Source organism: Camelus bactrianus, chromosome 3 (assembly GCF_048773025.1).
Source record: "Camelus bactrianus isolate YW-2024 breed Bactrian camel chromosome 3, ASM4877302v1, whole genome shotgun sequence".
Taxonomy (NCBI): domain Eukaryota; kingdom Metazoa; phylum Chordata; class Mammalia; order Artiodactyla; family Camelidae; genus Camelus; species Camelus bactrianus.
The window spans coordinates 10,513,560-10,540,963 of record NC_133541.1 but is presented as its reverse complement, the minus strand read 5'-3'; positions in this window follow the sequence as shown (position 1 = coordinate 10,540,963).

The following is a 27,404-nucleotide window of genomic DNA, read 5'->3' as shown; positions in this document are numbered from 1 at the left end:
GGCCCTGCCAACATCATAATTTCAGACTTTCAGCCTCCAGAAATGTAAGAAAATAAATTTTTGTTGTTTAAAGGTATTTTGTACCACATTTCTCTTCAATAAATAAGTGGGAGTAGAATTGCTAATTATACGGTGGATATGCTTTCATTATGTAAATACCTGCCAAACAGTTCTCCAGAGTGGCTGAATCATATTGCATTTCTGTCAGCAATGTATAAAAGTCAAAGTTCCTTCGTATCTGTTGGTGCGGGCCAGGGCTGGAACCTCATCTAAACACTCACCTGGAGATGGTCCAGTTCTCAGCTAACTTTCGCTATTGTTAGGAGGGTCTCGTTCCTCGAGGACTGAAGGCCTAGGTGTCTCATTGATTGTTGCCTGAAGTCAGCCCTCAGTTCCATGCCATGTGCACCTCTCCATACTAGCAGCTCGCTCAGTCAAAGCCAGTGATGGAGAGAGAGAGTCTGGTAGCAAAATAGAAGATGCAATTTCTCGTAATGCCATCATGGAAGTTGCATCACCCCAAGGTTGCCGTATTCTATTGATGAGAAGGAAGTCACTCAAGGCCAGGGGGTTATACGAGGGCCTGGATGTCAGAAGGTGAGAGTCACTGGGGGTCACCTAAGAGGCTACCTTCACAACATTCTCACCAGTGATTTGGACCTACGCCATTCTAGTCAGTGTGAAGTAAACTCACGGTTTTAGTTTTCATTTCGCTGAAGAATAATGAGTGTTTAATGACCATTTGTACCTGTCATTTTCTGAATTTTCTGTTTAAATATATTGCCTAATTTTTAAAAAATTAGATTTCTTTCTTGTCAGAAAAATTCTTTATTCTGGGTACAAGCCTTTGTCAAATACATAAACAAAAAATATTAGATTCAAGTGTGGGGCTTTGCATATGTGTATTAACAGTATCTATGAAGAACAGAAGTTTTTAATTGTAAAATTGTAATGAAGTTCAATTTACCTTTTTTTTTTTTTTCCTGTTTGGGCTTTTTATGTCTTGTCTAGGAGATATTTGCCTATCCTGAATTTGCAAATATAATCATCTACGTGTTTTTAGAGGTTTTATGCTTCCAAGTGTTATATTTATGTCTATGATCTATCATAAATTAAATTTTTGTCCATGGTATGAGGTTAAGTTTCATTTTTTCCCAAAAAGTATCCAGTTGATCCAGCACTATTTATTAAAAAGATATCTTTCTCCTTTGAATTATCTTAGCACCTTTGTCAAAAATCAGTTAACCGTATATGCATGGATCAATCTAGACTCCCTCTTTTGTCCCATTCAAGTATTTGCCTATATTATGCAAATATGAAATTGGTTACTGTGGTTTATAATACATCTTGTCAGTGTTAAGAATAGTTAACAAAGTATAAAGCTTTGAATTTTGTCCTTTTTTAAAATTATTTTTTGCTCTTCCAGATACTTTGCATTTAAACATAATTTTAAATCAGTTTTTTCAATCCATCCAAAAATATTTGTTGACATTTAATTGATAGTCCTTTGAATTTATTAATAATACTTTTATTCATTAAAATGATTTCCTGACTTTATCATCATTTTACAAATGATTTTAATGTTCATCCTCGGAGTTTAAAATATTAGTAAATAGAAAATTTCTAAAAATAAAGACTACTGTAGGAAGCCTTCCAATGGGGAGGGTGTAGCTCAAGTGGTAAAGCACATGCCTAGCATGCACAAGGTCCTGGGTTCGATCCCCAGTACCTCCTCTAAAAATACATACATCTAATTACCTCCTTCTTCCACACAAAAAGAAAAAAAAAAAAAAGGAAGATTTCCAATCAGTTATCAAAATACATTATAATAAATTTAACCAAACAATATGGTATCAGTACAAGATTGATAGATATAATTAAAGAATCCAGAAATATACCTGCATATAAACGGTCATGATTTAGAAAATCTTGAGCTAGAAAAATTAACCATCAAAATGACAAAAAGAACAAGAAAAGATGTAATTAATAATAGTACTATTCTAACATAAGCTACACAAATATCACAATTTCTGTACAGTGCAAATATTTTAAAGTGATAAACAGGACTATTTATTCAAGTTTATAATAGGGAAAAATTTCAGAAAAGTTTTTAAAAATTAGTATAAAAAAGAAAACTCCCCAAAACATAGCAAAGGTATGAATAAGTAATTCACAAAAGAAGAAAACAATTGACCAATAAGTATTGAACATACATGAAGCATATTCATAAATTTATTAAAATTAAAGTAATAACAAAATATTTTTGCCATTGAACTGATCAGCCAATAGGAAAATATAAACTATATAGTTCCAGGATTTGTTATTGCTACATGAAAACAAATTCTCTAATAATCTGTAAAGTTGCACCACCTTTGTAAAAGGCAAGTTTACAATGTGTCAGTGTTTAAAGTGTGCATATCATCTGCTCCAGCTGTTTCATGTCAGTAAATGTGTCCTAAGATGTTAATGGAGAAGGTACGTGTGTGCGTACACATAAAGATTATCACTGCAACGTTGCTTATAACAGCAAATAACTGTCATCGTTCCAAAGGTCCCCTCCTAGGACATCAGGTAAATAAACTGTGCACATCCACACAAGTATTATATGAATATATTGCCATTTAAAAATATTTTGATTTTGTAGAGTAACTGGCATAATAAGGGGCCACATTTTTTGTTAGGATTTTTAAAAGGCTCTTGAGAAAACTACGTGCATAACAGGATCCTTTTTGATGTGTGTGTGTGTGTGTACACAAAGAATTTAAAATCATATTAAGAGATGTTTTATCCTGGCTTGTGGTATTTGGATTGATGTTACCTCTTTTATAGTCTTTTAAATAGCTTAGAATTTTAAATAATTACTTATGATAAGAGAACCAACAATGAATATGAAGATAAATTTGCATATTAAATAGAAAAGAAATATTAATATCCAATAAGTATATGAAAAGATATTCAACCTCAGTAATTATCAGGAAAGTATATATTTCAACAAATTGTGATATGATTCTTCCTAAACATTTGTCTGTATATAATTTTTAATTTGATAAAATTTAGTATGGAAAATGGTTATGGGAACTGCATAATTTCAGATGTTGCTAGCAGAGGGATTAAATGTATACTGATTTGCTGGTGTGCAATTTCATATCTCTAGCTAAGTAATTTTAACAGTTTTATTGCAGTATAATCTATATATAAATTACTGCACATATTTAATGTGTACAATTTGATGGGTTTGGACACACACAAAACATGATACCACCACCAAAATCAAGGTAAATGACGTATCTAATACCTCCCACGGCTTCCTTGCAACCTTTTGATTTGGGTTTGGGTTTTTGGTTTTTTTTTAATTTTCTTTTTTTTTTTCCCTTCATGATAAGAACACTTAACATGAGATCTACCCTCTTATCAAATTTTAATGTGTACAATACCACACTGTCAATTGTAGGCACTATGTCAACAGCAAATCTCTAGAATTTATTCATCTTGCATTCCTGCAGCTTTACAGCCATTGGACAGCTCCTCATTTCCCCCACCAAAGCATGCACTTAATTTGATGGAGCAAGTCTTTTTCTAGGCATTTGTCCCCAACTACTTGCAATGTGCACAGAGACTTGCAGGTCCACTTCTCCATGGTATTTTTTGTCATACTAAAACTTTGGAGAGCTACTAAATGACCACTCTGGCAAGAGTGAAAGGCCCTGCTATGTAAGTCTGTAGGGTACTGGATAGCAGTTATAAAATAATTAATGCTGTATAAATCAACAAAGCAATAGCTCTACAATACATATTTACTTAGAAAATTAAGTTCGGAGAAAGTCATCAGTTTCTCACTGATGAGAATGAGTAATGAGATTAAAATTTTAAATATGTATTTTCATAATTTGTAAATGTTTAGTAGGATACACAAAAATTGGTGTTGAATATTTAAGTCTCATGTAAGACACGGGAACTAGTATGAATGAGAATGTTTTTAAAATGTTTAGCTTCCTATTTTTGAGGTTTTTACATGAAACTATGATCCTAACTAAAAATATGGCAAATAAATTTTAAAAGCTTAAAATGAATGTTGAATACAAGTTTTCATGATGCCAAAAATGTCTTCTCTCTATGATTGCATTTTGCTTCCTTTTCCAGAAGTGGATGGAGAGGCTGCTCTAAGCTCCATGATTAACAGAGGAAGCATTTGTCCTAGCTTTAGTACACAGCCCCTAACAGACATTTACAAATATTTGTAGAAGTAGTTCACAAATAAATGCATTAATTAATTATACCAATTAACTACCTAATAAATGGAACGTGCAAGAGCCTGGTAAGAGTATTGACCTTGACGTAGCCAGCCAAGTACAGGAAAGCAAAACAGTGTATCATTGCTGGCTACATTGTACACCTGCACTCAGGGGAATGTGCTACATTTAGGGTTCTCTCACAGACTGAAATACTCTCATTAAACTGTGCACTTAGAGGTCTACATCACTGTAACGCCTTTTATAATAGCGCTGATAATATTACAGGCATGTTAAGTAAACAGTTTTATAATAATTTATTCATGAAAGTTCTTTATATGTTTGAGATGTTGGCACCCTTCTTTCACATAGCCTTAAAATTAAATTAAACCTTGTATCCTTTTAAAGTGTAGTAATTATAATTCATGGTTAAAGGTTCGAAAACAAAGTCTCCTTTAAAAAAAAATAAGGCATATTACAAGTCCAATTATTTAAACGAGACTAAGAAACTGTAATTATTTTTCTACTGCTTAGTAATTGAGTAGAGAACGAAAGGTTGCCTTGACAACAGAAAATAGCAAAATAAAATGTTAATGGATAGTAATTGTTCTAATCATTATATAAAATACTGACTCTATAATATGTAGGACAAATGCTCCTTGAATTTTAAATCATATAATAACAATCTAGCACTAAACATTTATTATTTTAATATATATTTCAAACTATTAATTTTGTTAGTGAACTAATTTCTTCTTGAACCCAATTAATGTGACTTATGGAGTCCAAAGTTAAGTTTGCCATTGCACATACATCTCTCAGTAATGGATGGCCCAGAGATGGGAAAAATTTTTTGAAAAATCATAAGGGAAATTGTTAAATGACAGACCTCTTTCCCCACATTCTAAGATTTGAACCCATTGAAAATTGAAGAACAATAAGGCACATGGATAGAATACTGTTATTATTACTTATAAAGCTTATAGTGGAGAACCTGGGGTAGTTGTAAGTTAACTTCCTAAGATTGTGCTAGACTGAGCCATGCTTAGGCAGTTAGACTATCCAAGTTTTCTTATATTGAAGTGATTTACACGACTTGTTTCACGGAGGAGCAAATCCCAGGGGTAACTGGCTACCAAGAGAAGCAAAGAGGAGGGAGCTGGTCTCTACCTGGCCAGCTGCTTCTGCTGAATACTCCTAACAGCTCAGGGACCCTTTCTTCCCCCAGGAGAGCATGAAAAGGCAGAGGCCAGTATTATTAAAAAATACTATTGCAAAGAAATGGCATGGAGAAAACTACCCCATTCTAACATTTGTCAATATTCTTCATTTAAAAATATGGGGTTTAGCCTCTCCTATGTTTACAACTATTTTTTTTTTTTCATTCTCAGAGGCTATCAGTAGCATCCCATTGCTAATCTGTTCCAACATTCACAAGACCCCTCGGCCCCTAAACTCACCAGTTCACCTTTGTGTATCTTCCAGGAATTGCTGTCGGTTTGCAATTATTTCTCCCCAAAGGCTCTGACATGTGTATCAGTCAATCCCAATGCTCTCTTCACCCAAGGATGCAAATTCACTCCATGCACTGTATCTCATCCCAAATTGTTGTACCTAGCTTCCAGACACCTGCCGTTGGAATGCTATGCAAAGCTAATTTAATAATGAAACACAGCTACACGGAAATGCCAAAATTTTAAATTAAGTTACATTAATTAAAGCCTTTTAAAAAGGTGTTGAAATCTAAGGAAATTAAAGTCCAGAATAATGTTACCGTGTTCTTATAAGTTAAAGCCCAAGGTAAAAATGTACGCCCTAAAGTGCAAAACAAACAAATCTACCCTCATCCATTATTTTCTTATTTCAGTGACTCTTAACCAGAAATTCTCTCGATAGTTGGGTGGCGATACTATTCCTAAACCAACTGCATCCTCCTGACAGCATCTCACTGGACCAGCATGACTTCTTTATGGACTTACAAGTGTGACTAGATTAATATCAAAGCCTAGATGAATTGTTCATTTTTCAAAGTGTTCAGAGGTTTTTCAAAAGTGTTATTTTCCCAATTCAGTATCCACAGTAACCAAGTTTAAAACACATGCAAGAGTCCCACCCCGACAATTATCCTGAGGAAAATTTTAATACCAGAATGCAACAGTTAGTGTTCTGAGAGACCATAGAAGAGATTGAAGGGTTCTGATTGCTGGAGCGGTGATTCAATTTGAAAAGTGGTTTTCAAATTACCTGTTTCTTCTTAAGGGAGCTTTGGTAGTCTGTATCTTTCAAGAAATTTCTCCATTTCAATCATTATCCAACTGATCGGTATAAAGTTGTTCGTAATATTCCCCTTATTCCCTTTTATCTATGAAGATCTATAAAGATGTCCCTTTTGTCTTTCTAATATTAATAATATGTTATCTTCTTTCCATTTTCACTCAGTGCATCTGGACAGATGTTTATTAATTTTATCCATCTTTTCCAAGAATCAGCTGCATTGGGTCTCAGATATTTTTTAATGTTTTTAATTTTATAGATTCCTACTCTATTATTTGTAATTTCTTTATGTTTGAGGTTTATCTTGCTGTTCTTTCTCTAGTTACTTAAAAACAAAGCTTGGTTTATTGATTTACAACTTTCTTGTTTTATATTCTGAGCGTTAGTTGCAATAAACATTGTTCTAAACACTACTTTTGCAGCATCCCGCAGATTTTGAAGATCTTTTTAATTTAATTCAAAACATTTTGTAATTTCCATTTTTGACTACTTAACTTTTTAGCCTGTAAGTTATTTAGAAATTTGTTATTTATTTTCCAAATTTGGGGGGATTTTGTCTGAACACCTTTCTGCTATGGATTTTGAATGTAATTCCACTTTAATAAAAGAACATACATTATGGAGTTTCAATTATTTAAAAATTTTTGAGATTTATTTTTATGGTTCAGAATGTGGACTTTCTTGGTGAATTCTCCACGTGCACTTGGAATGAATGTGTGTCCTAATATTGTTGTTGTATAAATGTCAGTTAGCTCAAGTTGTCTGAGAGCATCATTCAGGTCTTACGCATTTTCTATCTACTTGTACTACGATTAGCTGAGAGTGGAATGTTGGAGGCTCCAAATATAATCGCAGATTTGACTGTGTCTCCTTTCAATCCATATTTGTGTGTTTTGAGGCTATGTTGTTAAGTGCATACTTAATGTGACTCTATGCCTTCCTGGTAAATTGGCCCCAATAACATTAGGAATGTCCCTATTATTTCTAAACTATTCTTTGGTCTGAAGTCTACCCTGTCAGATACAGAGCCACTTCAGATTTTATAAATTGGTGGTAGCAATATTATTTTACTTACCTATTTCTTTAGATTCAAAGTAGGTTCCTCATATATAATTTGATTTTGATTTTTTATCCAATCTCATAATTCCTACCTTTTTAATTGATATTTTTAGGCCTTTTATGTTTAATGTGATTATTGATAGTATTGGACTTAAATCTCTCATCTTACCAGTGTTTTCTATTGGTCATATCTCTTTTTACAGCTTCTCCTTTTCTGTATCTTTTGGATTTGTAATTTTATTATTTTATTTTATTTCCATTTTCAGGGTATTACTTATACCTCCTTTATTTTTATTGATGTTCTCTTCTTAATAATATGCATTTAACCTAGTAAAATCTACCTTCTAAAAATATTAAAAACACTTCACATAGAGTATAAGAGCCTTAAAATAATGTGCTTCCAATTCCTTCCTCACATTCTTTCTGATGTTGTCATGCATTTATTTCACATACGACACATTTCACAGTGCGTTGTTACAATTTTTTTTTGTTCTAGATAGTCATTTCCAATGCAATTAAAATTACAAAAAAATGCCTTGTACTACTTTAAATTTTATTCTTTCCAGCTCTCTCTATTTCCTTCTCTAGATCCAACTCTCCTTCATACCTTCTGCTTGAAAATTTCTTTTAAAAATTCCTGTAGTGCAGTTCCACTTGCAGTGAATTTCTCAATTTTTATTTTCCAAAAAGTTTTTACTTTGCCTTCACTTTAGGGAGATGTTTGCTGAGTACTGAAATCTATATTAACAGATTTTTTTTCATTTATTACCTTATATCACTCTATTAGCTTGACATTTTTAGAATTTCTGACAAGAATTCTGTTGTCATTCCCATGTCATGTCACTGTATATTATATCTTTTGTAGTCTGACTTTCTTCAAATTTTATTTTTCTCTTTGTTTTCAGCAGAGTGATCACATCAAGTTTAGATGTGTCATTGCTTGCCTTTTTAGCCCAAGCTTCTTACATCTGTCATTTGATGGCTTTCACAATATTCAGAAAATTATCTGTGATCTCTTCAAATATTTAGTCCATTATATTTTTCTCTCTCTTATCTTTCTGAAACTCCAAATGCCTGTATATTACACTATTTTACGTTGTCCCACATCTCTTGGTTATCCTATTTGTCTCTTTATATATATATTTTTTAAGAATATGAGTAGTGACAATTTATTATTGTGGTCATATGCAGAGTGAGTATTCTTTTTTATTTCTTAAATGTTTTCCTTCCAGTTTTATTAAGATCTAAATTTATAGACTTCATAAAATGATTACCACAATATGTTAAATGAACATCCATTGTGTCATACAGATACAAAATTTAAGAAAAGAAAAATTTTTTCCTTGTAATAAGAATTCTTAGGATTTACTCACTTAACAACTTTCACATATAAGGTATACCAGTGTTAATTATATTAATCATGTTGTATATTTAAAAAAGAGTTAACACTTATCCTTCTCAAATTATTCCCCAAAATGCAATGGAAGTCATGCTCCCAAACTCATTTCATGAGGCCAGAATCACCATGATACCAAATCCAGACAAAGCCAATATAAAAAAAAGAAAACTACAGGCCAATATCACTGATAATATCACAGATAAACTTAGATGCAAAAAGCCTCAACAAAATGTTAACAAATCAAAGTCAACAATGCACTAAAAGGATCACACACCATGATCAAGTGGGATTTATCCCAGAGATGCAAGGATGGTTCAATATCCACAAATCAATCAATGTGATATATTACATTAACAAATTGAAAAAAAAATGTAATATCCTCCCAATAGATGCAGAAAAAGCTTTTGACAAATTTTAACACATGTTTATAACAATAGCTCTCAAGGAAATGTGCATAGAGGAAACATACCTCAACTTAATAAAGGCCATAAATCTTTTGTATTTTGACATTTCTATTGGTATATCTTTAAGTAAGGATTCTTTACTCAACTACATTACTATGTAGAGTTTTGAGATAAGCACATCAAATAAATTTTTCATATATGATATTGTTTTTAGCACTCCCTTTCATCACTTTCTTATCATTTCCATTTCTGTGCTGAAATTCCCATCTGCTCATGGCTGTTGTCCACCTTTTCTACTAGATTTTTAGCATATAAATCATAGATTTTCTAATTCCTCCTTGGCAGTTCCAACATCTGAGTCTGGTTCTGCTTATTACTATATGCCTTGAAAATGTTTTTTTCTTTTTCTTTGCTTTTTGTGCCTTGTAATTTTTGATGGATTGCCTTTTCCCAATAATTGAAGCCTACTTCAGCTGTTTTTACTAATTAGAGCATTCCTGAATACATAATTCTGATGCAGCTCCCTTTCAGCTCATTTCAGTATGTACTAAGGTTCATACAAATGTTGTTTGTATAGACAAACCACAGCAGACTGCACACAAATCTATTGTCAGCTAAAAAACCTAGATGCCCCCAACTGCTTTAGTAATACCCAGAACAAGATCCCTGCTGTTGGTCTAAGGCCCCCACACACCTTGCTTGCCATTTTCTTAAAAACCTGCATGTGTAATCTAGACACTATAAAAACAGCCTCTTGGCTATTTTAAAAACTTGTATCATTTTATGCCACAACAACACAAGCTTCCCTAACCAAAGAAGTCACCTGTTTAGACATTCCTGGTAAAATCTAAGTGTACAAATGAAAATAACAACAATATAGGAACAAGCATTGCACAATATGGCGTAAAATATTTGAGCCTTATATTTGTAAACATGGAGCATTTATGCACATTTACCTAACAAAGTACATCTCTTTGCCCAGACTATAATTTCATTTAAGATAACATCACTCTAGTAACTGAAGGATAATGCAATAAAAAGATACCCTTACAGGGAAATTTTTTGTAAATAATTTTAGCTTAATGATTCATTCTCCAAAGTATTGTGTGAATTTTCAAAGCAAAAAAAAAAAAAAAAAAAAAAAAGTTAGCTAATCTTGATGGAATCAAGCCTCCAAAATTGTAAGAGCCAATTCTTTATAATAAACAAACAAACAAGCAAGCAACTATTATGTTATTTCTATTTCTCCAGAGAACCCTGACTAATAATACAAGTATCCTGGCATCTTGGGCTTTCAACTAGCTTGATATAGGACCTAATCGTGATTTTTCTCCAGGTCATTTCAGGATAATTACAGTGTTTTGAACAATATATAGACTTAATAAATGCTTTATGAATGAATGGATGCATGCATGCATGCAAATAAGATGCTAACTTCTGAAAGAATTGCAGTATAATTATTTAAGATCTATAATTATTTATAGTATTAGAAAAAAAATCAAGGAACAAGCAGATTAACCCAGCAATTAAAATGAGACATAGTATATTTGAGAGAAAATTTCAGCATGCTGGTAAAGCAATAGGACAGTCATTCACCCATTGATTTATTTATTCATGGTGACAGTGAGGTTCACGATTGTGACCATAAACACAGAACTTAGTTTGAGTCCTACCTTTACTACAGTTGACTTTAACCCATGGTTTCCTCCTCTGAAAAAGAATGATAATTATATCACATTGGTTTAAGGGCTTATTATGGTTATTAGATAGCATAATCCATTTAAGATTTTGGCAATTTGTAAGTCTTTGTAAAGTCTCTGAAACCATCATAAATACTCATTTTTCCAAACATCATTACAACTATCCATTGGGCATCACATATGTGGCAGTCACTCTGTTACTTTCTGGAATGCAAAGCTGAACATCAGTTCCAGCCCTCCAGTTGGTCACAGTCTCCAAAATTAAGTGGATATGTATAGCTAAGAATAGATAAGCAGCAGGTATTTCTTTTTTCTCTGGTGAGCAAGACAGAGGAGCCTTGTGAAGACTTAGCAAGGAACTTGAAATTTATATTTATCTACTTGGATTGAGTAGATAAAATTAACTGATGAAAATTTTGACAGTTTAAGGGAAGGGAATTTCCTTCTGGGATGAAGAGCAGTGTAGGAAATGGGCTCAGATATGGGACAAATCTTGCTTTTTAAGGAAGCATATGTAGTAGTTTATATGTTTCAAGCACTGTTTATATGTAAGAATGTTGGTAATGGTAAGAAAGGAAATAATGTATTTATACACACCTATGATTTTTATGTATGTAAAGTATTTAAGATTTTATCTCATAAGCTAAAGGGTTCTTGTGAAGGGTTTTGATGATGTTATCAAAATGGTTAGATCTGAATTTTGGAAAAATAACTTTGACAGTAGTATGCTTCAAAGGTAGGGGAAAGATCATGCCCATTCATAATTTTGCATGGACAGGTCTAGATCAGGAAAGTGGCAATGGCAATGGATAAGAGGAGTCTGAATCAAGAATTTAGGGTAAAACCATCTGGATTTTGTAAACAACTGGGTAGAGGTGTAAGAAAATAAGACATCTGGGTTGACTCTAAGTTTTCTCTGTGGAGCAACTGAGTAAATGGTTGATCTTGTCACTAAATAAATGTTATAGTAGGTTAGAGAGGACTATTAGCAGCTCGTTTTACAAATGTTGAATTTCAGGAAGTTATAGAACATTCTCGTAGAAACGCTCAGTAAGCAGGAGAAAGTACAGGATTTGAGACTCACATCTATGCAGACATCATCAGTATTTTTAGATTACCAGCAAGATCTGCAAATAGAATAAGCACAATCCCAAAGAAATATGAAAATAAAATATAAAATATATGAAAATAAAAATATAATTGGTTATGGGAGACATTGTGGTTGTCTCCAAAGTGCCTGCTCCTCATCAGATGACCAGTCCAAGCCAGGACAGGTTCTGCTGTTCCTCTTGACAGTGTGACTCAGACATGAGCATGTGATCTGATTCTGGCTACTGAGATGTGAGATGCCTGATGTGGCGATTTCTGGGAAAGCCAGAGAGTGGGATTTTCTTTCTTTCTTTTCCTTTCTTTCATTTTAAAGAATACAGTTGAACCACTAGATGAAGAGAAACACAGGGCAAGATAAATTTCTTAACTGTAAGAAAAAGACATAGGAAGCAATGGTCTTTCCCTTTTGTCTCTGGATATGAGGTCTTAAAATGCTATAACTCTCTTCCTGTAAGTTTGCAGATGAAGTCAGCCTGGAAAATACCAGACCTGAAGGACAGAAAGGATCTGATTCCACCAACACTGGAGCCACTGGGTTTCCTTGGATTTGAAGTAATAAGTATCCTTACTATTCAAATTGTGTTGATTTGGAGCATCTGCTACTTGAAATAGAAATCTTAATTCCTGATGGTGATGGTTAATTTTATGCATTAACTTGACTAGACAGTGGTGATGAGATGTTTGCTCAAACACTTGTCTAAATGTTGCTGTAAAGATATTTTTCAGATGTGATTAATATTTATAATCTATTGACTGTAAGTAAAGCAGATCACCTTCCATTATGCCTGGCGTCTCATCCAACCAACTGAAAGCCTTAAGGGCAAAGATTGAGGTTTCTTGGAGAAGGAATTGTGCCTCCAAGCTCCAACATGGAAATTCTGCCACAGTTTTCCAGCCTTCAGACTCAAGACTGAAACATCAGCTCCTACCTAAATCTCCAGCTTGACAGTTTGCCCTACAGATTTTTGTTTTACCCAAAATCCATACACCACCCATACTCATATGATTGAATCCATACAATCATATGAGCCAATTCCTTAAATCTCTTAATATAAGTGGATTCTACTGGTTCTGTTTCTCTGGAGAAATCTGATTAATACACTGATGCAGTACTTCTATTTTGCAATTAGCAATATTATGTTCAAATAACAGACAATAATGATAATAGATAGATACTTTAAATAATTACATAAAACCCATTATCTGACTCTTTTATGGAAGCATCTACATTTGGTATGCATCTGGGTAACTAACAGATTTAAACAATCTTAATCCCAGGTTTATTTTCTTAAATACTTATTAAACTAAAACTTTTATATTTTCAAAAATATTAATTGAGTGTTTTTAAAGTTCTTTTTAATTTAAATTAAAGAAGGTCTATTTTGCTTAGCCCCATTTCTTTTGTGTTCTCTGGATCTGGGTAAGATTTGTTCTTTTATAATGACAGGATTATTTTACCTACTTTTGTTTAGCACAAAAGAATTTTCTCACAGTAAGTTAAAAACAATCAGAATATGCACAGAATTATGAGATAACATAATTTTAAACTCACAAATAAATTTTGACTATTTCTTGTTGTCAAGGAAACCACTTTGTATGCCCTTGTGTTGAATTACTAAAATGTTAGGCTTTTTTAATGCAAATACATATTCTTATTTCACTTTGTATGTTGCATTAAGTTAATCATTGTGATTTGTATTTGATGAAGCTATTTTAAAGTGCCAATAAAACATGAAAAATGGAACACAAATCAGCCATTGACATGAGATAGGAATCATTATAGGAAAAAAATCTATCACTTATCAATTGAAAAATGTATGAAAATAATTATATATGCTCGAGTAAGAAAAAAATAATAAATTTAAGTGAAGCTTAAGATATGGATTTGTAATATGCTATATGAGTTATGTGTCAGAGAAAGCAAAAACATTTTGCCAAAAGTGATGGGATATAAATAATTGTCAATAATTACAGGACTTAGACAATTTTGTTTATGTAGACCTAGGAATCATTAGGATACTGTAAATCCTGCATAGATTCAGATACATCTTCCATTTGATTGGTCTTAGTCTGAAATAACATTAAGTAGGTGTTGAATTGGATTGATAGCCAAAAGTCTCATAAAATATAAGGATATACTGCGGGCATTCTAAACATCCTTCAATAACTTTTCATGATTTGTAAAGTTAGTCCAAATATATTGAACAAGTTTTAGTTTTTAAATGAAAGTATACAGGTAGATTGAAAGCAGGTATTTCAAAGATACTGTGGAGGGGGAGGCTATAGCTCAGGTGGTAGAGCACATGCTTAGCATGCGAGAAGTCTTGGGGTTCAATCCCTGGTACCTCCATTAATATATAAATAAATAAATAAACCTAATTACCTTCCACCCCCACCTCAAAAAAAGAAAAAAAATACTGTGGAAAACCACAAAACTTTAACTGCCTTTATTTCAATTTATCAACATTTTAGAGTTTGGGAAGTGTATTTATTTATTAAACATATGCTCATAGTTCATGTTCAATAAAAATATGTAATAAACAGAGTATTATGAGTATTGTGAGTATCATGTGTAAATCAAGTATTATGAGTATTATGCTAAATGGCAAAGCAAAGCATACAAGTGTCTGCCTTCCTATGTAGTGAGGAGACTGAAAATGAAGACCGGGGATCTGGGATTGAATGAGAAACACACATGCACAGACATTGCATCTTTGTAATAAATAGATAAAATGAAAAATTGGGCTATTGATTTAGCAACTAGGGGTGAGAAACTGGGTGGCGAGAAACCCTAGATAGCGATCTGTGTAACTGGAGAGAGATTATGGTTAAGCAACCAAGCGCCTATGAACACACACAGGCACGTGTAAGTATTTACACTCAAAGAGGTGCACATGTGCACACACACACCCACACACACGATGTTTCCTTACATTAATCAGCAGTACAGTGTTGTGCATGTGAAGTGCTCTGAATCAAAGAAAGATTATAATTATTTACTTTAAAAAGTGGCCACATGTTTCCTCACACTCCAATTTTTATCCTAGTTCAGCAAAATAAAAGCCAGGGCAAACGTACCGATGCATACAGAATTTGATGTCTGTATCATAATCAAGAAATGGAGAAAAAATGAATTTTCTCTGTTTACAGAGGGAAGAGAGAGGCCAGTATCCTCCCCTCTCCTGAAGAGGTCTCCTTGAAAATGTAGTGAGGCTGGGCCCATATTCCAATTCTTTAATTTGTAAAAATGTCTCCAAGGGCCAGATAAGTTATGTATCTCCAAGCAGAAATGTGTCCAATGTCCCTGTCGTCATTCAGCCGTGAAAGGTGGAGCCATGTAAATCTCTATGTAGTTCTCACACTCTAGATTTGTAAATTAATTTTAAGTCTTACTCTTAGATCAGGATCTCCAGTTTCAGCAAAATTAGTTCAGAAAACCCCAAACTGTGTGGAAAGATAGATATTTTCTCTGTGATCCCACAACAGTTAAACAACACAATTACACAACTGTAAAAAAAAAAAAAAACAAAACTGTACCGTAAATTAATGGAGTGCTGGCATAGAAATTAAATGGGTGGGGTATTTATAAATGGTCAAAAGAAGCATGCCTGAGGAGGTAAATTTTAAACCTACACATGACAGTGGGATTGAAAAGCTATATGGGAGCAGAATTAGGAGCAAATGAGAGAATTCCTGAGACAGGAGAGTTTGATATGTATAAACATTAAAATAATGTTATTAGCAATAAATTAAATCATTGCAAAGAAGGTAAGGGGAAATATCATACCATGCACCTGGGCAGGTCTCATTCTGTAAGGTCTTTTAGGCAATGATATGATGTTTTGTTTTATTTGATGTGCAGTATATAAATATTTAATTTTTGTTGGTTCCAGAAGTTACAATAATATCCCCCTTCACGTGATCCATGACTTTGCTTTGCCTATGGTATTGTTAATTTGGTAAAAATTTATCGTTTTGATGTAGTCAGATTTATTAATTGATTACATTTGTCTTTAGTGTTTGAGTGTCTTGATTAAGAAATTCTTCCCCATTGAAAGTAATGAAGATTGTCTTCCACATTGTTTTTTATTTTTATATTTTATACTTTCACATTTAAATCATCAATATTTGAGGGTATGGTTTTATATGTGGTGTGAGATAAGGATATAATTTTCCCCATGTAATGAAGATGATTATCCCAATAAACTCTACTTATTCCTAGATTTGTAATCTATTTCCACAAAAAAGTAAGGTCTGCTGCAAATGGGGAGCAATTTTTTTTTAACTGAAGTGCAGTCAGTTACCATGTGTCAATTTCTGGTGTGCAGCACAATGTCCCAGTCATGCATATGTACATATAGAGTAACTATTTTTGATCTCCCTAATTATATTAATCCCTAATCTAGTATCAGGTCCATATTACTGTCATTTCCATGACTTCATAGTGTGTGTTAATATCGGGTAAGGCAAGCTACATCCTTTGGGAATATTAATATCTTTATGATGTTATATATCTATAATTACTCAGGTATTTTACACTCTTGTAGCAAGAACCTACTAAACAGGAAGCTTGGGGGTGGGGCCGAGCTTCACTGTCTTAAAAAATAGTATGGGCAATTCTAACGCACACAAACAGTTGCTTGGGGCAACTGCCTTTATAGAACAGGCATTCTGGGGCTCTCCCCTACTTGATTTATTTTTCTAAGGGTGATCTGGAAACCAGTGTTCACAGCAGGACAGTCTGATTCTAGGAGTTGCACTCTTAACTAACACATTGTATTTTCTCATAATAGCTTAGTCTGTTACATAACATTTTAAAGAATTTCAATGGTATTTCCATAAGAGCTGTGGACCAAGACTTGGGAATAATTGGCAGATACAATTGAACCTCATCCAGAAGATTAAAATTTAAAACTATTCAGATTATTAATTCTGTTGACTATAAATTCCTAAACAAAATGAAAATATATTTGTTGAAACAATTATATGTATACTCCCCAAATAAAATTAAATTCTTTTCAGATATTTGGAAATTTAAAATTGAAAATTAAACTCTATTTCTGTAATAATGAAAATATCAATCTATAACATCTTATTTTAAAAAAGGTCAAAAAGAACTGAAAGTTATTGAAGCTGAAAAGAATTCTTTTCATTCAAGGAAAGTTGGTAAAAATGTTTGTTAATAATCCAAAACTTTTTTTTTCTTGAATGGTTGCATTCAATTTGGATAGCATATATACTTTACAGCGCACATTTGATATAATAAAATGGCTAAATACAGAAGTTTAAGCCATCTGTTATAACAGAAAAATAATCCTTTCAAAACTGTGATTGAAAGGATAATTAATAAATGGATAAAATGGGAATGGAATCATTACTATTAATTTATGTTTAACTCCACATGAAAAATTGGCAGATTTCAGATCTCATTAGTATTATTGGGACTGGAAACAGAAAAAAGAATCAGTTTCTCAAGAAATATTAGCTGACAGGCTCAATCAATAAAACAAGCAAGCTAGATTAATCAATTCATTTATTCAACAAATTCATTCAACAGCCCAGTCTGCTGTATTAGCCCTGAGTTTATGCATAGCTGGTGTTTCTACACTTCAGACACTCAGACTGCTGAAATCACAGTGTGGCATTGGAAAACATTTCTTCCCATTCATCCACCCATAAGAAAATTTCCACTTAATTAGTGTAAAATCTTCATAATTGAGATGTATGTGTTTATGCTTTCTATCCTACTCATCAAGGTTTACTGTTTTGCACCGTGATATTGTTATTTATAATAAATATATATTTGGTTTTTTACCCTAGTTTTAGCGCAAATCTCCTAAAACCCTTGTTATTTCCTAAGTGCTGAGAGCCTGAAAGGTGTTTCTTTATGTTAACGAGGTGCCCTTTGGACTGCACCTAAGGATCGGGAACTGGTTACCAGAAGAACCAACCACACTGTTAAAGGGTTAGAAATGTCAGTCCTGCCCCTTTGACCTCGGGAGGAGAGAGAGGCCAGAGGCTGAATCAATCTCCAATGGCCAATCACTTAATCAATCATGCTTGTGTAGTGAAGGTTCCATAAAAGCCCAAACAGGTGGAGTTCAGAGAGCCTCCAGGTTGGTGAACACGTGGAGGTTTGGGGAGACTAACACGACTGAAGAGGGCATGGGAGCTCCAAATTCTTTCCCCATACCTTACCCTATATAAAAGTTATATACTTTTATAATAAACCAGTAATCTACTAATTAAAGTGTTTATCTGGTATCTGTGAGCTGCTCTAGGAAATTAATCAAACCTGAGGAGGTGGTTCTGGAAACCTCTGATTTACAGTCAGTAGGTCAGAAGCACAGGTTATCACCTGGGCTTGTGATTGGGGGCTGGAGGAAGTCAGGGTAGCCTTGTAGGACTGCACCATTAACCTGTGGGATCTGATGCTGTCTCCAGGTAGACAGTGTCATAAATGAGTTGGATGATAGGACACCCAGCAGGTGTCTGTGGAACATTTCTTGTTGGAGGTGTACAACACACACACACACACACACACACACACACACACACACAAACACAAACACACATTGGAATTGAGTCCAGGAATCCAATTATGCACATATTCCAGAAAGAGAACATACTTTAACTCTTTATTGGTGATTAGCCCCTATTAGCTCAGCAGAGGTTCAACACGAATCTATAAACTAGGGCATTCCTAGGAAACTCCAGCAGGCATTGTACTACTGCATAGAAAGACTTGATGGAAAGGAAAAGTATGTGAAGTTCATTGGTCCTTTGTCCTACATTTTTATAAAGCCCACCTTGCTGAAGTATAGAACAGAAAACTTACTCCAAAGAAGTGTGGCCTTTAAAATTTAAAGACCAAAAGCAATACTCATCAACTTCAATTGCCAACTTCAATTTAGCTAAGATTATATCTAAGGCTGAGTCCAATTTTTATCTACAATAAGTGTAATCTGAGCTGAAATTAATGACTTTTAGTGGTAAGATTAAAATCTCTTTGTTACTGTAAAAAATCATAGGAACATATTATATGAAATCATAGAGTTTGATTAATATTATCAACAATTTCAATGGCTAGATATATAATGAAAAGATATTTCATTTAGGCAAAATAGTCTTATAATTGCTTTATGAAACTAATATATTCTTACAAGGGTGAAGCTAAGAGATTTTGTAGGAAGAAACAGTACAACAAGAATTCCAATCATGTTGCAAAATTAAGGCAAAATAAATAGAAGATTTTCTAATAAGACTAAAAAAGTACATGGGGTTACAAGAAAACCATATAAAAATTCAGAAATTTCAAGAAATGTGATTAAACCCATAATAGACGCTCAATAAATTCTTGAATTGATGAATTGATTGATTGACGGCTTCAAACTAACTAAAGTTTTTCACATAGATTTGCTTATATTGGATCCACTAATCAGGATGCTTAGCTTCTAGATGCACGGCATATGAGTTTGGCTATGCATGTAACTCAGCGGTATATCTCGTTATAATCCCTGAGACAATAAGCCTTGAATTATTGAATTTTACGCCTCCTAGGGCAACCCATTCAAGTTTATTGGTCCACAAGTTCCTCATTTTTTAAAATGTAATATGATTAAAAATACCAAAGTTTTCTAAAGGATATTGAAGAAAATAATGAATTGAAAATGCTTTTATATTATATAAAGCTCTAAATATATTTAAGAAATCATCATAAAGATTATATACAAGGTGTTAAGAACATACTCCACCCCCAAATCAAACAGCCTAAATCCAATTCTCTCCTCTCAAACTCCAAAGATCTATACAGAGCAAAAAATAATAATAATAAATAAAACAAAAGATGCTTTCACCCAGTAAAATAAATCAAAACAAACAAAAAATCTTTGATCAAGGCCAGTAGCATAACTAGGAGACAGAGAATATTCCATATTCAAATAATATGTAAATAGGACATAAACACTCAAATCCAGCAAAGCCAGACTTAGAACCCATTCAGAAGCAAGAAAGTCCAAGAGGTCCTTTGTGGAAAACACAACAAAGGAGAGGGATCTAGAGGCGGCAAAATACAGATAAGGTCGCCGCAAGAAATAAGGAAGCCTCATTGTGGGTCTAGAAAACCTGAAGACAGTCTGGGATCTGGTAGATCGTAGTGAATGTCAGTGGATAATGGCAACCTTTGACCAGATCCTCTGAGTTTCCATTTCATGGCATTTTCATATGCTCCCATCTTTATTCCACTCCATCTAACAGCCAACATCAGTCTTGCCTTTTCAGAGGACCCCTGCTAGGTTTGTGGAGCCCTTTTTCTTGCAGACACAGAGAACTAAAGGTGGCACTCACCCAATGATCACAGAGTGTGGGCTGTGAAAGCCGGTGTCACTGCTGATGATTGAGACAACTCTGAGGATATCAGACAACCCTGCCGGGTATCACAAGCTCACCTGGTTTCCTTCGCTTTCCTTTTTCGCTTTCTAAACATCCTTACCAGTTTCCTTTGGAGCATTTTGAATGTTTTTTTTTCCTAGGGAATTCAAGCCAAAACAACTAGCTTCTAGAGAATTGAAAGAAAGTGACCTGAAATCATGCAGGTTCATAGGAGGAAGCAATACTTCTGGGGGTGAGTGGGAGAAACCTGGAATGAAAGATGCTCTCTGGAGACTTGGTACAGAAGGGAAAGAAGGATGCAGGCAGAGTAAGTGAGAGCCTTATAGAAACAATAAAGAACAACGAGCCATAGACACACAGAAATAGTCCCCTCCTCCTTAGGGAACAAAACCACCTTAACAAAATTATACTTGACTATAATCCCACCAGGGATTGCCCCAACTGCCAAGCACCGCCTCATCAAATTAATGCTCCTTCCCATGGTAGCTCACACTCAAGACTTTTTTTCAAATTTTATTTTTTTAGTCTCTTTTTTCATTGAATGAAAGATTCTTTGAATTCTATAATGCTTTGCAATTTTCAAAAGTTTCAACACGTATGATTTCATATCTTGATTTCAAGACTTTTGAAGTAAGTCTTTAGAAGATCTGGACTCGGTAACAATAATTCATTGAGGCAAGGATCAGGAATGGATGCTAAATTATCCAGTAAAATGTTGTTGAGAAGCAGGATAATAAGACAGTATCAAAGTATCATCCTGTAGATTATTCATTGCAAAGGGGAAATGATACTTTAACAAAGAAGAAAGCCAAGTGATCCAACTCAACCTCACCAACAATGGCATGAACTCACATCAGGTAAATCTAATCATGAGGAAACAGACAAATCCAGTTACCCAACACCAAGCCTAGGTCCTTCCAAATTATCAATACTATGAAGGAAATAAAAGCCTGGAAAACTACTCTAGATTAAAGGAAGTTAAAGAAATATGAAAACTAAATACAGAGTATTATCTTTAATTGAATGCTGTTTTAAAAATGCTGTGAGATCTGTTAGGGCATTGAGCAAACATGAATTGGTTTTCAACACTAACTTCTTTGAATGTGATCATTGTACTGTGGTTATAGCAGAGAATATCCTTGTCCTTGGAAAACTCATGTTACAGTAGCAAGGGGTGGAGTGTCATTATGTCTACAACTTATTCTCAAATGGTTTGCCAGAGAAAATTATGATTTATATATTTATCTAAAAAAATTAAAAGTATGGCAAAACATAAATAATTTTGGTAAAAAAAAGTGTTCATGGATGCTCATTAAACAACTCATTCAAATTTTTCTCTATATTTGAAATTTTCAAATTAAGTTGTAGAAAAACCTATACTTGAATTTTTACCATGGCTATAAGGCATCTTAAAACAGTGTTACCATACTGCTTAATGTATTAAAACCACCTGGAAACTAGGATAAAAATTCATGTCATCAGATTTTCCAAAGTAATAGCTGTAAAATTCTTGATTGGTTGGAAATAAAAAAGTATTAAGAGAAATAATTTGGAAACATTAAAGTAATGATGCTTAACTGCAGTGAATTTATTTTTGAGTTTGCTTTTAAGAAATCAAAACATAGAAACTGAATCATTTTGCTGTACACCTGAAACTAACATTGTAAATCAACTGCACATAAATCAAAAATAAAACTAAAAAAGAAATCAAAACATATAATAAAACATATATAGATGCAATTATTCCTATCCTATATATTTTAATAAGGTAACTGAAAACTCAGGTTCCTGTCAAAAGCATGTCTGTGGCAAAGAAAACCAACTTGTAAAATACTGGAAACAAAGCTCTTCAGCTCATGGCTTAACTGAAATGTGGATGGGATGCAGCAGTGGCACTCCTTGGGGACTGTGCTTGAAACTCTCTTACCATCTCCATCACCATGACAACCTGGATTACATGTACTCCACAGCTAATTGGTACTCTATTAGGCTTCACATTTCCCTCCATGTTCTTCTCCCAGAACACCTCAAACTGCTTTCGCTCTTCAAAGAGCTCTGGACTAGAAGAGCTTGACTCTAGTCAAATTTATGCTAAAAGTTCTATACACTGACTGGCCACTTTGTGTACATTCTCCCAACCCCAATGGCTCATCCATAAATTGTGACTCTTAACTTTCATAATAAATATCAGTTTTTGAATAAAGAATAAATATTGCCAGCAAAAATGCTCAAAAAAATCTATCAAATACAATTACTTAATTTTAGTGTGCCTAAACACCCTCTCTGTTTCAATCTTAATTAGAAAAAATTACAAAACTCATTCCTGGAATGGCATTCTCTCTTTGCTGCTGATCGTATCTTTTCACATGATTTTTACAGAATCATTTTCTGAATTACATTTTCTCAAATAATTTCTTAATTATTACTACTTTTTATGTGGATGCTCCAAAGAATTATATTTATTAGATTTTCCTTGTTAAAATATTAGTAAATATTTAAGGATTTTGTATCAGTTCCTTCCTATAAGTTATTTTTTGTCCTACATCACCTTGCTAGGATTTGCTAAAATTCCTACTAGACTGTAAACTCTGGAGGTCGGGGCCTTGGCCTTCTTAGTCACCATTGAAAGCCCAACAGATACACAATTCAGCATTGCCAGTTGTGGCAGGCTGAATGGCAGGCACTCCAAAAATGTTCCTGTCCTATTTCCCAGAACCTCTGAATATGTTGCCTTCTATGACAAAAGGAAATTTGCAGATCTGGTTAAGAATTGGGGGTGGCGAAATTATCTTGAATGTGGCTACTTTGGGCTTTTTGTAACCACAAGGGTATTTGTAAGAGGGAGGCAGGAAATTAGAGTTAGAGGTCCGAAGGTGGTCTGCTGTTGCCTTTGAAGATGGAGGAAGGGGCTAGAAGGAAGGCAGGTGGATTCCTGAAGCTGGAAAAGGCAGGAGTAAATGGATTCTTGCCCAGGGACTCCAGAAGAAATTCTCCCCACTGACACCATTGCCGATAGCACAGTGAGACTGACTTTCAATTTCTGACCTCCAGAACTCTAAGATAATAAATTTGTGTTGTTCTAAGCCACCATATTTGTGGTGATTTCTTACAGCAGCAATAACTAATGCATTCATAAATAATACTGAGATTTTACTGTTGTAAACTCAGGTTTCATAATTTAAGGCAATTTTTCTTAGATCATATGTAAATAGAATCAGGATACAAAACGAGATTTTTCTGACAATAAATGCCATTCTGTTTTTACTAGGTTTGCTAAATTATGAGAGTTACCACCTTAGGACAGTTGTAGGAAAACTTGACTACTTGTTTGGTACTAAAATGTTTTTCCTGTATTACTTTATCCATTGGAAGTAAAATAGAAGGCAGCAAATAAATTTTCATAAGTTTCAATGATTAATATGCATTTCTGGGGTGAGTGGCAGAATCAAAATATTACTTATGTAACATACTGGTACCTATTTTCATTTTACTTACTAATTCATGAAGAATGTTTGTTTTCAGATAAATATCATTAAAATGATGTAATGAATGTTACAGCTATACATATATTAAATAGCTTTTTTGAAATAAATTTTAGATCATCTCATTTATAATCATTTAGTACAAATTCAGCTTCTCTCAATGACTTCCACAATGTGGTGCTTTAAATTTTATGTGCTTGATGTTACAATTAAATAGTATATGATTTCAGAATCTATATCACAAAATGGCAAAGATTTTTTACAATCAGGTTTATTGAAGTATACTTCATATACAATAAGTCACACCCCTTTAAAGTGTGCTGTTTGCTGAGTTTTGGCAAATGTATACTGTTGTGGATTCACTACAACAATGAAAATGCGGAATATTTATATCTCTCCAGAAGTTTTCCTCAAACAGTTTCCTCATGCCACTTTGAGATGAAAATGGTGCCACCCCCAATCCTTGGCAACCACTGATTTGTTTACTGTCATTCAAATACTGATTTTTATGGAATTGGATAAAAATTGTATCATACAGTATATTGTCTTTTGTGTCTGGCCTCTTTCATTTAGCAAAACACTTTTGAGATTCATTCATGCTTTTCTGTGTTTCTGTAGCTCATTCTTCCCATTTCTGAGTTGAATTCCAAGGCATGCATATCCCAGGATTTGTTTATCCAGTCACTAGTTAATAGACATTTGGTACTCTGCAGTTTTGGACACTATAAATAAAACTGCTATGAATATCCACATACCTGTCTTTGTTTTCTTCTCACTTGAATAAATATCTCAGAGTGCAATTGATAGGGTGTAAGGCAGTTATGTGTTTAACTTTATAAGAAACTTTCAAATGGCTTTCCAAACGGAATGAACCATTTGGAATTCCCATCCGTAATGTATGAGAGTTCGTTTTCCCTATCTTTATCAGCACTTGGAATGCCAGGCTTTTTAATTTTAGCCATTCTTGTGGGTGTGTCTCCATTTTCTTAATGAATAGGAAGCAATATGGAACATCTTTTCATAAACATTTTGAGTCTAATATGCTTCATTAGTATTGGAATACCTGTACATATGATTGGAATATGCAATTTAATATGTGGTATATTTTCCCCACATTATAGATGCAGTCTAATATTTGGATGAGTGCAATCTTCACAACAAACACAATTAAATATTTTATGTTTCTTTGAGTTGATGGTAAAATTAAGCACAGAATCTCAGGAAATGAAATAGGTAACAATTTTAACTTTCTTTTTGAAGTTGCACTCGACTGTGTTGAAAGAAAGAAAGAAGGAAGGAAGAAAGGAAGGGAGAGGGAGAGAGGGAGGGAGGGAGGGAGGGAGGAAGGGAAAAGGAGGGAGGGGGAAGGAGGGGGAGAAAGAAAATTAGCCAGTGATAACAGCGATTAAGAATGGTTACAAATGAAAGCCCCAATATAAAAACAGAATTTTCGTGAGCTGAACATCTGTCTTCCTGTGCTTTCGTCATTGCCCTTTTCAAAATGCTCATCTTTACTGTGACTACATCTTATATTACCCTTTCCTGTAATGGCTTTGTATTTGTCCCCTGGGTGGCATGTTGCACGCACAAGTCTCACACTCCTTATTTCCATGATGTAACAAAACACAGTCTGTTGCTATGGCAACGATCAGCATCCTGCAGCGTGAGCCGCTGTGATTACAGGTCTCTAGTGCTAGATTCTTCTTTCAATCAATTTGCAGAGATGGCTTTTGTTCTTCCACACACTCCAGATTCAGCTCTTAATGTGCTTTGATTAATGTTTCAAAGTTTAACCAGTGTAGTTAGTGCTGTGTTAAGTGGCAGTGCTTTATCTGCATTTTTCTATAACTGTGTTGCTAGTCCTATATGAATATTTCGCTGAATCACACTAAACTAGGTGTATCTGAAATTTTAAATATATGTATATCATCCTTGAAATAGCATTTATACTGTACATGAGGTAGTAAGTAAGACTCAAATATTAAGCACATAAGTTGAATTATAAAGGAAAGCTTTTTATTTCAATAGTATCTTGATTATTAAATACAGGTCAAGACGCTGAATTATTGTGTACTAGAAAGACAGAGGAACTATTCCTGCCACATAGAATAGGTCTCTCATTCATGACACTACCAAAGGATTTACCTTGCACGTATCAGACAGATTTCAGCCAAACATCTAGCGTGCAAGGTTAAATATGTGTATAACACTAAAGGCATAAATTCTGCCCAAATTATGCCTTGATTGCTGGGTACATTCACAATTTAAAGACTCTTTCGCTTCGATATACAATTTATTTTCTAAGAATGTAAGGATCTTTGTGCAATTTTTCATTCCAGTTTAGACCACAACTGAAAGTCCAAATAACAATGAATTTTGATTTCATAAAAATAATGAAAATGTATGCCATGCTATGTAGAAAGTAAATTATCATATAGCAAGCAGATGAAAAATTTGCTAGTGAAAATTTACTTTTAAAGTTTTTTATATTTTCAGGTAACATTTAAACTAGTGTTTTTGCAACAAGGCAAAGAACCTATGAAATGCAAGTTTGTGAACTTTCCCCATATACATAAGAGGTCTTATTTTCCAAATTTGAAGAATAAATTTATATCCTCTGATATGAAACAACACTCAAGTACCCCTAACTCTCCTACCTCTGACTCAATCTTGGTTCCAATCAACTATCAACTGGTAACTTGGATTGCCATTTAAGCCTGGGCTTTATTATACTGAATCAAATTATTTTCTTCCCCAGAAAAACAAAGATACCCAAGCTTAAAATGCTATTTAAAATTCACTAAATAAGAAAATCAATTTTGTGGACTGTCATCTAGTGTTATACACCTAAATTTCATTTTACAATTATTAACATATAGACTAGTTTCCTTATATATCCAAAAATTGTTGGCATTATAGATGAATTTGTACCCATTTATCAATTCCCGAGTTTGTTTAGAATTAAGTAAATCTTGATCCTAAACTCTATTCAGAAGGGAAGAATATAAATTTCATGGAGAGTAAAAACGTATTCATATAGTACACTATGCTACCAGGTCGCACAATATTTTGCATAAAAGAGTATTGGCTATTTACATATTTATGAGTCTACATTAAATATGTGTGTAATTCGTATGCTTACCTCCTCCTTTTCAGGTCTGTTCTTAGACTTTTGCGGTATCTAGGACCGTATCAAACACACCAGTGCCACTCACCCTCTCAAGTTGCCATGTTTTCAAAACTCACTCTAAAAAGGGTTTATCAAACTAACTTAATCCTGAAATAGATAATTAATAATGTTAATGTATCATTTTATATTTCATTAGGAAAACCTAGTCTTACTTAACAGTGAGAGT